The sequence below is a fragment of the Suricata suricatta genome, chromosome 4 (genome assembly GCF_006229205.1).
Source record: "Suricata suricatta isolate VVHF042 chromosome 4, meerkat_22Aug2017_6uvM2_HiC, whole genome shotgun sequence".
Lineage (NCBI taxonomy): Eukaryota > Metazoa > Chordata > Mammalia > Carnivora > Herpestidae > Suricata > Suricata suricatta.
The window spans coordinates 2,816,616-2,822,776 of NC_043703.1; the positions used below are offsets into that span (position 1 = coordinate 2,816,616).

General features: G+C 55.7%; 1 long non-coding RNA gene across 1 annotated transcript in view; it reads right to left on the reverse strand.

Annotated features, from left to right (window-relative positions):
* LOC115290431 overlaps positions 1-6,161 on the reverse strand; it is a 9,931-nt gene that overhangs the window by 1,118 nt on the left and 2,652 nt on the right. The window lies entirely within an intron of this gene.

Genomic DNA, 6,161 nt, shown 5'->3' on the forward strand with positions numbered 1-6,161 from the left:
TCAGGAAAAGCCAGAAGATCAAAGATCAACCGCCTGCAGGCAGGGTGGTATCGGCCCCTCAGGCGCTGCGCTAAAACACTTTAGTCTGGTTCCTCTTTTACTCCAGTCTTAATCCCTTGACCCTGTTTCCTAGCAACCGACCTAGGTCAGCTGCCTTGTTTCCCCGCCTTGAAACCTTTATAAGAGACAGTTTTCTGAATAAAGCTCTCTTTTTTGCCTGATCGGAAACCGTGAGTTGTGTCTTTACTCTCTGTTCATCCCCCTTCCTGCCCTTTCTCTCCCTCCCTCAGGAAAAGAACCCACGAGGACTCTCCACCCTGCCGGTCAGGGTGGATGAGACAGGTACCGCCGAGCGCCGGCCCCGGCCCCCGGGTTACGACAGTCCCCCCCCCCCAAGTAGCTATAAATAAGACCCTACTTGGAAATAGGATCTTTGCAGATGTGATCAGGGTAAGGTGACCCCAGACCCGTGTGACCGACGGCCTTACAAGACCTCATGTGGAGACAAGACAGAGGTTGGGTGCTGGGTCTTCACCCAAGGACGGAGGCAGGAAGGAGCACGCCCCCCTCTCCCCGCCATCCTGATGCAGACCTCTGGCCTCTAGATGTGCACGTCTCTTGTTCTAGGCCCCCAGATGGCAGTGTATTGTCTCGGCAGCTCTGATCCGAGGGTGCGGGTGGGGAAGGGGCGGGGCCCCGGGTCCCAGGGACGCTGGACAGCTAGCAGTGCAGCCGCCAGGGCTCAAGTGCTGCCTGCGCTTGGGAAGTTCCGGGAAGGCCAGGCGGTGCGGTGTTTTCTCTGGCCGCCCTCGGCTGTGGGCGGAGCTGCCTGAGGGTGAACTGTGTGCGTGCACCAGCGGGTGTCACAGGTGAGTGTGGACAGGGTGCAAGGCGGTGAGGTGTGTGCGAGGGCGTGACTGTCCCGTGTTGACTGCAGTTTTCTGGGTGGGCGCAGACGCCGTGGCCTGAGCCAGGGCTGAGGACGTGGGGGGAGCAGTGAACGCTGAGTCCCATCGAGTTATTTTTCATTTTCCAGTTCCTGGCAGAGTACCTCACATCATTTTTGCCCAATAACTCTGAAATTGAAATAATAACAGCCCCAAAGCTGTATTTCTTACAAAATTAGAGCTCTGGGTCTAAACACTGTCGAGGAAGGTAATTTTCTAGGCCAGGAAAAAGCCTTCGCCAGCATCTAGCCAGGCACGCGCATGTGTTTAGAGGAGGAAATACTAAGTGTGAGCACACGGCCCGTAATCGTGCAGCTGTTGGATCGCAGAGGCAGACGTAGAAGTCCGGGGGCGGCTCGCTGGGTCGTGTGGGACGCGTCTGTCACCTGCCGGACCCCCACGTCCATCCCTCACGTGTGATAGAAACACACGCACCTCTGTCTGAAATGCGGCTCCTTTAAAGCCTCTAGTTTGGATGGTTTGCTTCCCAGAACACACTAAAATTTTTTTTAATGTTTTTTATTTATTTTTGAGAGAGAGAGAGAGACGCTGATTAGAGCTAGCTGCCCAATTACGGGCCGTGTGCTCACACTCAGTGTTTCCTCATGTAAACACATGCGCGTGTCTGGCTAGATGCTGGCGAAGGCTTTGAGCAGGGGAGGGGCAGAGAGAGAAGGAGACACAGAATCGGAAGCAGCTCCAGGCTCCGAGCGGTCAGCACCGAGCCCGACGAACCCACGAACCGCGAGATCAAGACCTGAGCCAAAGCCCGAAGCGCAACCGACTGAGCCACTCAGGCGCTGCCCCCAGAACACATTTTAAAAACCAAATAATATGAGACTAAAAAGGAACCATATTGTTATATCTGTGTTCTATTTAAACTATTTGCTTTTCTCACTAAATTACACCTTCATCAAGAAGGGGGAAAACAGCCACCATTTCTGTGTCTTCTGGTGGTGACGCAGAGGAGCCAGGCGGTGCTGGAAGCAGGGTGGGCGGTGAAAAGACTGTATTTCACGTGGTCATCTGCATTAAAATGTATGCCAGATGCCTGGTGATAATTTACAGACAATGCGTTCCCCTGGGTTCCCTTGGCTGTCACGCACTGGAAGAAAAATGTTCATTGTATGTGGGGAAATCGGCCCCGTTGGCCATTGCGCATGTGTGGTTCTGTGTTTCCGTAGGCCACTATGGAGCGCGCTGGAATTTCCAGCGAGGCCGAGCACCTTTATTGCCAGCCTTCAGTTCACTGTTCTCCTGGGAAGTTTTCCTCTTTGGAGAATGTTAATGTGAACTGAGCACTTCTGGTTGCCCCCAGTTGGCATCTCTCAGCTCCAGACTCCATGGTACCCAGACTGGAGAGGTGGCACCTCATTTCTGGTCCAGCGATGATGGAGGCCACACTGAATCAGGACCCTAGTGCCCGGCCTCCCAGACCACTCCTGCGGCGCTCTGCTCATGCCTAATTGTGCTTTACCCCCCGGGTCTCCGAACAGGGGACACCTGCTATTTCGTTGGCCCCCAAACGTCTCTCCTTGCTGGATGGTTTTCTCTGGGACCACGGGTCACTGACTGAAGCTGGCCGTCCTGGTTTCTCAGGTGTCCTCGGTAAGGATGGGCTCCAGGGGCCCAGACAAGCCCCAGGCAGGAGAGTCCCTGTGAGGCCAATGGCACGCACGTGGAAGAGAGAGGCTCCTTCACTGGGGGATCACCAGCCCTTAACACAGGGGCGGCAGGGGGTGGGGTGCTGCTGGGAGCTCTCTTCCCACCCCTGGGACAACCTCTTTGCCGCAGGAGACAATAGCAGAACCAGCAACAAAGAGGGGGGGGCGGGGAGGGGAAAGCGTGGGGGCAGATTACATTACATCACGCAAGCTCTGGATCCCAAGTGTGCCCTCAGGCCATTCTGGGCGCTGGGCTCAGGGCCGCAGGCCAGGCCATCCTGCTGATCCCCAGGCCAGTGCGGCCAGTGGTACCACTGATCTCCAACGCCTTCTCCGTCTTTCCTCATCTCTGCCTCCTAAGATGCCTTAGCCAAGTCCCAGGCCCCTTCTGGTCACTCTCGGCGACTGGAAGGCTCTCATTTCCAGACATCAAAGTCTTACCCCTGATCCACACCTTACTCTGCCTTCCTGTTCAAACACCTCAGCTTCCCAGCGGAAGGACGCCTGAAATCCTGGGCTCGGCATTTGTCCCTCCATTCCGGGGTTTGTCCGCTCTGCCCCTTGCTCCTCTGGCTGCTTCGGAAGAGAAGGGGAAAGTCCAGCTTGGACACGGTTCACGTCTGGTTGCTTACTCTTTCTGTCTGTGAGCGTCTGGGCGCTGGGTGTTCTCTCTGGATTGTGGATTCAGGAGCCCCACCCTCCGCTGAAGACTGGCTCCTGGCACCGATCTTCCCCCGCAGTCCTCCTGGGAGAAGCCTCTGCGTCGCGCTCCAGCCCAGTGACCGACCCTGGTGTACCCGCTGGGACAGGGAGAAAGGCGGCTCCCTCCACTCAGCTGCCACCCACCCTGGGAGATCAGTGTCTCCCACATCTGCCCTGTCTTGGGCTCCCAGCCTCGTGGGCTGCTCTACGCATTGCGTCTTCCTGCTTGTTGAGGTAAGAGTTGACCGTTTCTTTGTTCAGCTGCACCCACCAATTCCAGGGGGTGGCTGTCACTCCCCCAGAAGATCCTGGCAAAAACCCTTAATGCTGTGCCTGACTTGTGAGATTTCACAGAAGGCCTCCTCATCCTGCAAGTTCATCTTGTTGCTCAAAGACCCATCATTGGACTTGGAACAAACGTCATAAAATCCATACCGGACCAACCACTCTCTTTCGGGAAAGCGGGCTCCCCAGCCGGCCCTCGAGTGCCCCGTCTTCTTTTACATCATCTGGCAGCGGGCAATGGGCAGACAAGCTCAGAAAGGACTTTTTGCAAGTCCTGTGGTTTTTCCCATTAGCAGCGAGGGACCCGGCCCGGTCGTCCTGAACCTCCGAGGCCCTGGGCGAGTTCCATTTAATATCCCCTTACGGTGGCTTCAGCTCGAGTTGGGTCAGTTGCAGGCAAAGGAGTCGGACAGGCACACCTCCTGTTTCTCCCCCATTCCCACGGCCTGGGGATCTGCTGTGTAGAGAAACTTGTGTCTCCCCTGGAAGTCCCTGTAAATGCCGGCGTCTTACCAGTGTTCAGGCTCCTTCCCATTCCTCCGGCAAGCCCTAGGAATTCCCCTCTGCTTCCATAGCGGTCCCGAACATCCTTTCCCACTCCCTGGCAACAAGTGCTTGGTGAATGTGCACATCAGTGAGTGAGGACGGAGACCCGTGCACTGCCATCATCCTGATGTACTCAGACCCTAACTGTCCATGTGGAAGTCCATGACCCATTTTCAGTCCTACAGACCGGGGGCTCCATTCTCCTACCCACGGAGGAAAGTGTGTGTCTGTGTCTATAAAGACCTATAGACACAGAAAGGCAAACTCTCTCATATGGTCAAAAAAGACCATGAGGACTCCCCACAGTGAGTTTCCACCAGCTTGACCAGCATCCTTTGGGCAGAGCCCACAGCACAGACACCTGCCCACCACACCAACAGTGAGCTCTGTGACTCGCTGTGAAGCCAACGCCTCTGTCCCGGCAGCCTGGCCGATGCCCAGAACTGTCAGCCTCCGCAGAAGCCCTGGGTGTGTCCTCATCCCAGTCATCGGGCTCTGGTCCGCTCCAGAGTCACCACTGTCCTGACTCTTTTTGAGAGAGAGAGAGAGAGAGAGAGAGTTCGAGTGAGCATGGGAGGGGCAGTGGGAGAGAGGGGAGAGACAGAATCCCAAGTGAGCCCCTTGCTCAGAACAGACCACGATGCGGGGGCTCCAGCCCATGACCATGAGATCATGACCTGAGCCAAAACCAAGAGTCAGACGCTCCCTCGACTGAGCCCCCTAGGTGCCCCGTCCTGACTTTCATGCTTTGTTTTTTATTGTACTGAACTTGATGAGTCTAAAATCGACGTGCTCCCCTCACCCATTTCACTCCTCTTCTTACAGTGCACCTGTTGGAGAATGCAGGCCGTCCGTCCTGTAGATTTTCCTGTGCTGGGTCTCACTGCCTGCATCTCCGGTGGGAGGCTGGATTCGGGGGTCTGATCAGATTCGGGTCTGATTCCTTCAGAGAGACCACAGGTGGCATGGCTCCAGCACCAGCAGGCTCTTCCTGTCTGGTGTCGCTCCTTGTCGACACAGTATGGGTGCTCAGAGCCTCAGCCCCAAGGGCCTTTGGGGATGGGGAGACAGGTACCTGCCTCTAACATTCTGTTGTCGTTCATTGGCTGGGATAAATTTCTGAGAAGACCTTTCCTCTCATCTAATTTTTAGTTAGGTAGACACAGTTGATCAGGGTACACACAAGACGTGCTTGACTCTGTTTACCGAGGTTTCAAGATAATGGGCACATTATTCAGTGTCCTCCAAAAGTGACCAATTTGGTTTATAAAAATACCATTATCATCCCAAAGTGTGATTATAATACACAGGGAGTGTAAATCTGTGTGATGTATGTCAATCTCTGGCATTTCTACCCATTGACACCCAGATGGCGTCCGTCTGGCCGGCAGGAGATCTGTCAGGCTGGCCTCCTCAGACCTTCTGAAATAAGCCTTTCCTGCTTCCCAACTCTCCGGCGTCACAGATGTTTTAGGCTAATTGAGTCCATTTCCCAGGGCTTCTGCAGCAAAGTGTCATCAACTGATGGTCGCGAGTATGGACATCTATCCTCTGAGCTCTGGAGTCCCGAAGTCTGAAGTCAGGTATGGGCAGGCCACGCTGCCTCCAAGGTTCCCGTGCTGTTCTCTCAGCTGCCGGCGCGGCTGGCCGTCCCCCCAACGTCTGCCTCACTGTCCCGGGGTTTCTCCTGTGTGCTCGCATCGTCTTCCTGCCGTGAGCGTCCAGCTCTGTCTCTTCTCCTCTGGAAGGACACAGGTTGTGTCTCGTCACTCCGGCTGATACTCTACCGCGTGGGCTGTGGTGTCAAAGTGCCCCCGCTTGCTCTGCCCACGGCTCGGAAGTCGCCACATGGCACGCCGAGGCCCTTGAACGTCAGGTGGCCCAGGCCTGAGTGTCAGGAAGACATTTCCTTGTGTCTCCAGGCTCAGAGAGTCCAGGGAGAGAGCAAGAGGGCAGTGGGGTGCTGCCAGCCCAAGGAAGCTGCAGCCTAATGCGCCCACAGCCGCCGCTGTGGCTG